General features: G+C 39.8%; 1 long non-coding RNA gene across 3 annotated transcripts in view; it reads left to right on the top strand.

Annotated features, from left to right (window-relative positions):
• Positions 1–3,326, top strand: part of LOC115276977 — a 5,031-nt gene extending 1,705 nt beyond the window's left edge. For all 3 annotated transcript variants that reach the window (XR_003902142.1, XR_003902143.1, XR_003902141.1), the window contains exons 2-3: positions 2,197–2,282; positions 3,039–3,326. This is a non-coding gene — a long non-coding RNA (uncharacterized LOC115276977). The remainder of the gene's footprint in view (positions 1–2,196; positions 2,283–3,038) is intronic.
• Positions 3,327–11,318: the final 7,992 nt, after the last annotated feature.

Raw genomic sequence — 11,318 nt, 5'->3', positions numbered from 1 at the left:
TTTTTTTTTATGTTCTTTATTTATTTTTGAGAGACAGAGACAGTGGGAATAGGGGAGGGTCAGAGGGAGAGGGAGACACAGAATCCGAAGCAGGCTCCAGGCTCTGAGCCAGCTGTCAGCACAGAGCCCGATGCGGGGCTCGAACCCACGAACCGTGAGATCATGACCCGAGCCGAAGCCAGACGCTTAACCGACTGAGCCACCCAGGCGCCCCTTTGATTGGCTGTTTTCAAACTGGTTTGCGACATTCCAGGTCTGCAGGTGAAGGGTGGTGGTCGTCAGTGCATGGTGTTTTTCTCTGACCCACAGCAAAATGGCCACTCGGTCGCCATCTTAAGGTAACTCTTACAGGTTCAAGCCCTGTATCAGACTCTGAGCTGATAGTCGGAGCCTGGAGCCTGCTTCAGATTCTGTGTCTCCCTGTCTCTCTGCCCTCCCCCGGCCCTGCTCACACTCTGTCTCTCTTTCAAAATTATAAGCAAACAAAAGAATCTAAGGAGATAGAGCTACTTACTTTACATACTAGCTCATAGAATCCTCACATCAGTTCTGAGGAAACAGTTAACCCCAACTTATAAAGAAGGAAAGGGAGGGTTGGAAAATTCCTTAGATGGAGCATTTAGGCTCCAATTTTTTTTAAACCCTGTTGACAATTCAGTGACTATGCATAATCACTGTGTACTCGGCATAGGCCATGGAAGGCCAAAGCCTGATCCTTTTCCCCCCTTGCTTAATAGCCACCAATGGCTTCCTTGTGACTTACAAAATGAAAAGCTCTCCAAGGGTTTCCTTCAATGAACCATTCCAGGTTTTATCCCTAAAGTACTTTACTCATTAAATCAGACCCCTGCCCTCCGTCTCAGTGGCCAAAGGATGTGCTTAAAACAATTCAGGTGATTATTCTGTGGCCTGTACATTTTTTCTCAGTCGTTTGACTACAAAAATACCCTGTCCAGCATTCGCACTTACCATTTCATATGTAAATATACAGCTGAAAGTGTGTGTGTGTCTTAGGCTTTTATTTTATTATTTTTAAATGTTTTATTTATTTTTGCTACAGAGAGAGAGACAGAGCATGAGAGGAGGAGGGGCAGAAAGAGAAGGAGACACAGAACTGGGAGCAGGCTCCAGGCTCTGAGCTAGCTGTCAGCACAGAGCCTGACGCAGGACTTGAACCCACGAACGTGAGATCTGACCTGAGCCAAAGTCGGAGGCTTTTAACCAGCTATTCAAAATATGTATTTTATTTCCCTGTCCGAGCTGCACGAGCAGCATCCTTTCCTCTGCTGGTAGGCAAAGAGCCTACTTCTAGGATGTTAAGTTGCCTCTCTGCAAAAGAAGGATCAAAAGTGAGAATCGGGAGCGAGCAGAACTGGGGAGACTTGGGAAGGGAAAAGAGAAGGTGCACCCTAAGTAAATTATAGGTCATTCTGATAAAGGCTAAGCTCTAACAGTGGTTGCCAGGGGTTTGGAGGAAGGGAGTGAGGAATAGGAGAACAAAGGACTTTTAGGGCAGTGAAACTCTTCTGTGAACTATAGAAACTCTTCTATGAACTAAGTTCATAGGGAAACTGATCATTATCAGTCAATAATGATATATTAATATTGGCTTATAAATGATAACAAATGCCCCCCCACCACAAGATGCTAATAATAGGGGAAACTGGGTTGAGGGGGAGGGCAGCGGCAAGAGGGTGGAAAGAGGACTGCATCTGAGAACTCTCTATACTTTCCATTCAATTTTTTGTAAATCTAAAGCTGCTTTAAAAAATACTTTCAAAAAAAAGTATATTTTTTTTAATACATAAGAATTGCTGGCCTTTAAATCTGACATCGGAGTTCACATCCTCCATATACAAGCAGTCCCCGAGTCTCTTCCAACCCATCTTTCTCCCTTGGGCCAGCTGAATCCAAGTCACCACTTTGCGTCAGCAGCAGCCTCTTTTTCCATTCTTCCATTTGACGCCAGTCAATCCCAATCAGCTATTTGAGGTGCAGGGACCTTTGTCATTATCTGATCAAACCACACCAGCAGCCCTTCCATGTTTCCCATTAACCTAGCGTTAGTGTAGACAATCCATCATTCGCAGGGTCCTCCCCACCACCCTCCCCGGCCTCTGCACCCATGCCCTATCCAGGAACTCACCCAAACTTTTGCAATTCCTCTAACACGCTCCTGGGCCTTTCCACCAACAGACTTCCAAGCATGAACCAGTGCTACAGCGGACCAGAGAGGGGAGGGAGCCCCATGAATCTGGTCAACTGGACCGTGCTTTCCAGAGGTGAGGCTTGAGCTGGACCCTCAGGATGGGTGTGAGTTAGCCAAACAGGGAGGGGAAAGGAATGGTGTGAAGTGGGGCCAGGATCCCTTCGTCTCATTCCGGGACACGAATGTGCAACATGCAGACTAGAGCAGAAGATTCTGTGTGAGGTAGAGCTCATTAGTAGTCACTGGCTTTACCCCTTTTTAGGCACCTCAATTCACCTTTTTGTACCCCAGTTTCCTGACTGTAAGATGGTGATAATAACAATGGTCACCTCATTAAGCATTGGAAAGATTTAAGAGTTAATGCATGAAAACCACTAAGTCAGTGTTTCATGCAGAGCAAGCCTTTGGTATTAGCTATTACTATTAAGATTACCTGTTGGTCTGTTGCGGAATTTATTATAAATAGACTATAATACACATTACAGTGCTGGTCGAGGTATACATTGTCTTCAGAATGCCACCCTTGAAAACAGACATGGAAGATCTCACACAAAATCCCTATATGAAAAAGAAACAAGAAAAATGATACTTTTCACATGTATTTTGTAGTTCGAACTTGGATATTTCACTGTGTATGGTATAAATTTACTCAGGGAGGACCCAGTAACATGCTGACGGTCTCAAATACAGTCAAATTTGGAGCATATCACTGTGTATGCTTTTATAACATAATCGGTTCAGAAATACATGTTTTTAAATAATACTAGGTAAACAAAATTGAAAAAATAATATATTTTACAAATTACCAGCCTGGTCTATCATTTTGCAGAAAGGGAAGCGGAGACCTGGGGCCTGGGACTTGGTAAACCTGAAAGAATATGAAGAATCTAGAAGTTCCAGCGAGCCATACAATCCAGAATTTTGTCTTTGACAGTGGACCTGAAGAGCACCCTTTTTGGGAGAGTTAACTCATCTCCTGGTCTTCTAGACCCATCTACCCCATAATAACCCATAATGAAATGTTTGTTTAGTCGATTAATAAGTATACCCCTCATGTGAAAATGGATGCTTTTCAATAGTACTAATAAATAATTTTCATACCTCTTTGGAATATAAACATAGTTTTAGCATCTTCTAGCCATATGGGACATTAATAACACTTCTGGAAGTTCAGACCCTAATGTCAGGCCAGGCCTGGAGACCAAGAGCTGACCTGAAAATCTGATTTGGAAAAATTCACTCCCTCATTTATTATGCTGCTTTAGTAGGGGTACACTCCGAATCAAGATTGGGATGATTGCTAGAGTGCCTGGGTGGCATAGTTGGTTAAGCATCTGACACTTGGTCTTGGCTCAGGTCATAATCTCGTAGGTCCTGAGTTCGAACCCCACATCAGGTTCTATGATGATGGTGTGGAGCCTGGTTGGGATTCTGTCCTTTCCTCTGCCCTTCCCCTGCTTGTTCTCTCTCTCTCTCTCTCTCTCTCTCTCTCTCTCTCTCTCCCCCTCCCTATCAAACTAAATAAACTTCAAAAACAAAAAAGATTAGGATGATTACTGTTTTTTTCATATAATCCACTAATATTTGAATGTGGATACTCAGATATTAGTGCCGTTTTTTATGCTTTTCCTGTGTTTGTTCAGTGAATAATGATTCCTCCTATAATTGGAAAAAATAAAAATGCAATATTAAATTCTTCCCATGAGGAAAAAAACAAAAAAAACCTAGAATAGTTCAATTCCTTGTGCATCCACAAGGTGGCCCACTACCACTTTGATTTTTACTTTGCTGATACTTGCCATTGGAAATGCAAACCAAAAAATCAGAGTTAAGGAACGATATTCATTTCAGGCACTATGCTATGCGCAGTGGAATTCTATACTCAGTAAAAGAGTCTGGCTTATTTACTGCTTCACACACTTGGACTTGGTTCTTTGTCCACAGCACTGTCTCCTCAGTTGCAAAAGTAGTTGATAACATTGTTTTAATTTCAAAAGTTATGATTTTTTTAATTTTTTTAAGATTTTAAGTCATTCACACCCAATGTGAGGCTCAAACTCACAACCCCGAGACCAAGAGTCACACATTCTACCGACTGAGCCAGCCAGGCACCCTGAAACACTATGATTTTTGGAGCTCCTTTTTAAATATATGTTTCATTAGGTAGAAGCTGGAGAAGAGAAGCCAGAATTATACAGGGAAAGAATTCAGACTTTTTTCCCATCAACATATTATTTAATTTAATTTTTTTATTTTGAAAGAGAGAATGCGAGCAGGGGAGGGTCAGAGAAAGAGAAAGAAAGAAAATTCCAGGCAGCCTCCAATGTGGGGCTCAAACCCTCAAACCATGAGACATGACCTGAGCCAAAACCAAGAGTTAGGCACCTAACCGACTGGACCACACAGGCACCCGTCCTGTCAACAAATTATTTTAAATTACATGTTTAAGTGACATATTTGGTATCGAACAAAAAGATGTGCTAAAGACTTCTGAGAAGAGGTAAGAAAAACTTCCTAGTGCCCTGGCACATTTTCACAATAATTAGTAAATACATTTCAGATTCAGGAGATAAATTTCCATGTCCTTTCAGAAAACTTCTTGTAAGGAAGGATGCAGTCATCCATAACATTGGCCATTCCTCAGCTTCGATGGGACCTCGGATCCTGTGTTCTCTCATCCTCACGATGCCCTTGCCTCCTGAGAACATGGCAAAAATACTGATGTCACCAAAAGAAATGACATTCTTAATCATCTGACTTGGGCTCTGCAGTACTGGTGTTTTTTCCTTTTTCCTTTCTTACAAGTAAGATAGAAAATGTTAGGGGCCGGGGAGCCTGGGTGGCTCAGTGGTTAAGCGTCCAACTTCGGCTCAGGTCATGATCCTGTGCTTCCTGGGTGGAGCCCACCTTCAGGCTCCATGCTGACGGCTCAGAGCCTGAAGGCTGCTTCGGATTCTGTGTGTGTCTCTCTCTGCCCCTCCCCTGCTTGCACTCTGTCTCTCTGTCTCCCTAGAATAAATAAATATTTTTTAAAAATTTTAATAAAAAAGATTACTGAAAATTTAAAAATCTTTAAAAAATGTCCCCTTATCATTATGTAATACTTATCTTTTTTTTTTTTGATGTTTTTTAGACTTTATTTTTGAGAGAGAGAGACAGCGTGAGCAGGGGAGGGTCAGAGAGAGAGGGAGACACAGAATCCGAAGACAGACTCCAGGCTCTGAGCTAGCTGTCAGCACAGAGCCTGACATGGGGCTTGAACCCATGAGCTGTGAGATCATGACCTGAGCCAAAGTCAGACGCTTAACCAACTGAGCCACCTGGGTTACCCTGTGATATTTATCCCTGATAATTCTCCTTGCTCTAGAATCTGCTTTGTCTGGAACTGATATAGCTACTTCCACACTCTTCTACTTAGTATCAGCCTGGTATTGATTTCCATACTCTTTCACTATTAATTGAATCTTGTAGACAAACATATAATTGGATCATTTTTGGTTTTTGGCCACTCTGACAATCTTGGCTTTTAATTGGTGTACTTAAACTATTGACGTCTAAAGTGATTTTTGATACGATTGGATTAACATCTACTGTATCATTCGATAGTTTCTATTCATTGCACCTGTTCTTTATTCCTATTTTGTATCCCATTTTTTTCGGCCACTAGTGGTTTTAACTGAACATTCTATAGGATTCCCTTTTCTCTCTTTCCTTAGCCTATCTATTATGCTTCTTTAAAATATTTTTTTAGCGATTTCCCTAGAATTTTTAATAGACATTTACAACTAATCCAAGTCTACTTTCAAATAACACTATATCACTTCACAGACAATACAAGTCCTTCGTAATGACAAAACATCCATAATTCCTCCCTCCTGTCCTGTGCGTTATTGATATTAATCATTTTGAACTGCTTAAAAGCATACAGTTGAACAAAATAAAATGGCTGCATTAATCCTTCAGCGAGTTTCGATTTTTAACAAGCAACTTTTTTTTTCTTCTGCAAACCACCTTTCCTTCTTAGCCTTTTGTTTTGACTGAGTACCACCCTGAAAATGAGTAATAAGACTTGAAATACCTACACAATTCCTGTCAAAATAGATTAGATTCTGTATTTTCCTATAAAACCTTCTAGCCCCTTCCTCCAGAGGGACTTGCAGTGTTTGAAGGCCAGGTCTGCTGCAGCTTTCTTTGCCTGGCAAAGTAAAAAAGTTATTTTCCTCATTGTTCCAAATTCTGTGTTCTCTGGTGTATTTTGGCTCTGAAGCGTGAAGCATGGAGGTCAACTTTTGACAATTTTACTTATACATAAATATGTATATATAATCAAATACAGTGTTGCTATTATATTTTGAACAATTTTTTGTTTGATCAATTAAGAATAAGAAAAATAAGGGGCACAGTCTATAGAGACTATTGATCTTCGGGTTGTGAGTTCGAGCCCTACTTTGGGTGTAGAGATTACTTAAAGATAAAATCTTTAGGAGAGCGCCTGTGTGGCTCAGTTGGTTAAGTATCCAGCTTCAGTTCAAGTTATGATCTCATGGTTTGTGGGTTCGAGCCCACATCAGAGTCTGGAGCCTGGAGCCCACTTTGGATTCTGTGTCACCCTCTCTCTCTCTCTCTCTCTGCCCCTCCCCTGCTCATACTGTCTCACTCTGTCTCTCAAAAATAAAAAATGTTAAAAAAATTGTATTAATAAAATAAGATCTTAGGGGCTCAGTTGGTTAAGCTTCTGACTCCTGATGTCAGCTCAGGTCATAATCTCATGGTTTGTGTGTTAGAGCCCCATGAGGATTTTCTCTCTCCCTCTCTCTCTGCTTCTCCCCCACTCACATGCTCATGCGCTCTCTCTTTCTCTCTGTCTCTCAAAAATAAACTAAACTTTAAAACATAACATAAAATTTAAAAATAAACACATAACATAAAAAGAATAAGAAAAACTGAAGACTTTACTTACCTTATTCTTTCTCTAATGCTTTTCCTTTTTCTATGCATATCCAAGTTCCTGACCTGTATCATTTTCTTTCTTCTTTCTCTTTAAAGAACTTCTTGTACTATTTCTTGCAAAGCAAGACTACCGACAAATTTCTTCAATATTTATCTTTCTGAGCAAGTCTTTGGTTCTCCTACACTTTTGAAGGATAATTTCACAGGATACAGAATTCTAGGTTGGTGGTTCGTTACTTCTAACACTTTAAATATTTTGCTCTGCTCTCTTTTAGCTTGTTTCTGAGGAGAAACTGGATGTAGTTCTTACCTTTGCTCCTGTATAGGTGAGGGCATTTTTATCTCAGGTTTCTTTAAAAAATTTTTGTTTGTCTTTACTTTTTTGCAGTTTGAAAATGATCTGCCTAGGCCTAGTTCTCTTGACATTTATCTTATCTGGTATTCTTGCCACTACCTGGATCTGTGGGTTCATGTCTGACATTAATTTGGGGAACTTTCTGGTCATTATTGCTTCAAATATTTCTTCTTATTTTTTTTAATAAATGTGTTTTTTAAAATTATTTTTGAGAGAGAGAGTGTGCACATGAGTGGGTGAAAAGCAAAAAGAGATTGAGAGAGAGAATCCCAAGAAAGCTCCATACTGTCAGCATAGAGCTCTACTCAGGGTTCGATCCCACAAACCATGAGATCATGATCTGGGCCAAAATCAAGAGTTGGATGCTTAATTGACCAAGTCATCCAGGTGCCCCTGCTTCAAATATTTCTTCTGTTTCTCTGTTGTCTTCTCTGGGAGATCCATTATGCATATGTTACATCTTCCGTGATTGCCTCATTGTGTACCAGATATTCTGTTCCAATTTTTTCCATCCTCTTTCCTCTTTGCATTTTAGCTTTGGAAGTTTGTATAGACATATCCTCAAGCTTAGCCCATCAAAGGCGTTCATATCTGCTACAGTTGATTTTTTTTCTTTTAGCTCTAGAATTTCTTTTTTATTTTTTCTTACAATCCCCATCTCTCTAATTACATGTGCACCTGTTCTTGCATGCTGTCTACTTTCTCCACTAGAGCCCTTACATATTAATCTTAGTTGTCTAAAATTCATGGTCAGATAATTCCAACATCCCTGCCATATCTAGGTCTGGTTCTAACAGCTGCTCTCTCTTCATACTGGGTTTTTTGTCCTTTAGTATACCCTGTAATTTTTTTGTTGGAAGTCAGACATGATACACTGAATAAAAGAAACTGTTGGAAGTGGGCCAAGCCCCACATCAGGCTCTGTGCTGATAGCTCAGAGCCTGGAACCTGCTTCAGATTCTGTATCTCCCTCTTTCTCTGCCCCTTCCCCACTCTCTCTCTCTGTCTTAAAAATAAACATTTTTAAAAATTAAAAAAAATCAACTGAGTAACTTTTATCCTTTTTTATTTTTATTTTTTTAAGTAAGCTCTATGCTCCATGTGGGGCTTAAACTCACAACCCCGAGATCCAGAACTGCATACTTGGGGCACCTGGGTGCTTCAGTCAGTTGGGCATCTGACTCTTGATTTCCGCTCAGGTCATGACCTCCCTGTTCGTGGGACAGAGCCCCATGTCTAGCTCAGCGCTGACAGCATGGAACCTGCTTAGGATTTTCTCTCTGCCCCTCCCTCACTTGCACCCTCTCTCTCTCAAAACAAATAAACATTTTTTAAAAAGTTGCATGCTCTAAAAACTGAGCCAGCCAGATGACCCTCAAATAAGTGACTTTTAGAGGTCTTATTGGATTTATTCAATAATTCATGAATCAGGTAGCATCCGATCTAGCAAATAGAAAAGAGCTCCAAGAAGCTGTACAGAATGAAATGATTTTATAGGTAGGATGGAGTGGTAACAAAGAACTTATACGGGACAAAAAAGCAAGTTGGTTAGTAGAAGGGTCTCTGACCTAACTAGAGCTGAGTAGGCAATTCCTGATGACCCGGTTTACTGTATCATTTCTGGTACAAAACCATAATTGGGTTAAGTCTTGGTTTGGTGACATGGGGTTTGGCATAAGTGACTCCATTTGGGGCCTGTTGTCTTATCTTTAACATGAGAAAACAGTGAAGTAAGTTAGATTTCTTCTTTAAATGACATTGGAATACTTACCATTGTAGCAAAACTATTTTGTAAATCGATGTATCGATTTTAATGTTTTCCTATTATAGTTAAAAAAAACTCTGACTTGAAAAGTACAATTAATATACTCGTAGCGTTAATATTAGTTACTTTGTTAAGAACTTGCACCCTTTTGTCTCATTTGATTTCGCATATGCCAGACTATTCTGATTCCTCTAGCAATATACATAATGTAATTCATCAGTACGAAAATATAAATTTTAATATATAGAGAAATTAAATTAGCTTCCTTGCAGGAGCAGAATGAATAAGAGATTTATACTAAATCTGTTATCTTAAAAATAAGTTGTACTGGGATGTCAAAAGTCTCTTGATGTAAAGTTTGCCTACATTCTAAAAACTTTACTTAACTGCTCTAAATTTTTGAAGAAGTCTTATTAAAAATATGAAAAGAAAGGGATCAAATTTCATAAATATCCTTTGAGCTTTGCTTAGAAGATTAAGCAGCTTTTAATGAAATGGAAGCCTGTGGTTTGAAATGGAGCAGTTTTAATAAAATGGAAGCATTTTGGTTTGAAAAATAGTAGAAGGTAAACTTTTATTTTAATGTTTTATTTTATTTTTTGAGAGAGAGAGACAGCGTGAGCAGGGAGGATCAGAAAGAGAGAAAGACACAGAATCTGAAAACAGTCTCCAGGTTCTGAGCGAGCTAGCAGTCAGCACGGAGCCTGACACAAGGCTCGAACCCCCAAACTGTGAAATCATGACCTGAGCCAAAGCTAGACGCTCAACCGACTGAGCCACCCAGGCACCCCAGAAGGTAAACTCTTAACGGTTAATGAGTAAGGTAAATAGATACAAAGAATAATTTAATCCTTGCACTAAAGTATTTCCTTCCACCCTCCTCAAAACAAAAACCCAGGAGATTTCTTGCTTGTCTTTCCATTGTGATTTCCTGGCTCTCCTCTCAAATCACCATTATTCAGTGTTTTGAGTTCCATCGCCAGACTTGCCCTCCCACATCCTGGCAATAAGTGGGGACTAAAGCCATCACGATGACCTCATATTTAACTAAAGCAAACCTTGCAAGACTTCCTTTCTGTTTGTTTACATTGTAATGTAGACATCATTATTACTTTTATTTTTGACGAGAATGAGAATGTTTCCTTTGTGGTACTTGGCAATTAAGAAAGTATGAATCACATAGGGTCATGAATTTGTCCTCTACCTGCCTTAAATCTAAACAACGAGATAAGAAATTACCTCAATTATTAAATGATTTCTTTAAAATAGCATTAGCTATTGTTATAAAGCAAAATAACAGGCCCCAAATGAAGCCGCTTGGGCTAAGCCCCACATCGCAAAACCAAGACTTAATTTAATTAGAGTTTTGGCTCTCGAACAAATGGAATCTTCAACCAGTTCATCAGGAATCACCTGATCAGGACTGGTTTAGGTCATCTGCCTGATAGATCCCTGCCATCCCCCAAAGGAAATTGACCTTGTAATAACCAACCTGCTTTTTTTGTCCAGTATCACTTCCTTGTTCCTGCTCCCTTCTGCCTCTTAGAGTCTTTCATCTTGTAGTTCCTCAAAGCTTTCCGTCTCAAACGTTGTTTGCTGCCTGATTTGAATTGAGTTTTGCTTAAGAAAACCCTTAAAATGTTTGATATGCTTCTGTTTATCTTCAACCGCTATCAAGTTTATAAAATTATTTGCCTTCATGACTCCAGGGAAAATAAAAGGCAGGCATCGTAATGCATGGAGACAGCAAAAGTAGCATGTGGATGAAAAAGACCATTGCTGAAGAAGTCTCAAGTGTGACCAAATATTCAACAAAATGCACACTCAATCTTTTTCATCCACCTCAGTGTTTATCACAGTGCATTTTCCCAGCAGCTCATTGCATTGCGGCAAGATTATGAAAATTCTGACACCTTGTTCATGTTTGTGATTATTTTGTAGGTTTCTGCATAATCTCTGTAACTTCAACAATCCCTCTTCCCATCCTCTGTGCATAATCCCTTCTAGCCTGTTATGATCTTCACCATCTTAAGAAGGAA

This window comes from Suricata suricatta, chromosome 13 (assembly GCF_006229205.1).
Source record: "Suricata suricatta isolate VVHF042 chromosome 13, meerkat_22Aug2017_6uvM2_HiC, whole genome shotgun sequence".
Taxonomy (NCBI): Eukaryota; Metazoa; Chordata; class Mammalia; order Carnivora; family Herpestidae; genus Suricata; species Suricata suricatta.
The sequence above is the reverse complement of the archived record's forward strand: the minus strand, read 5'-3'. Positions and strand labels throughout refer to the sequence as shown.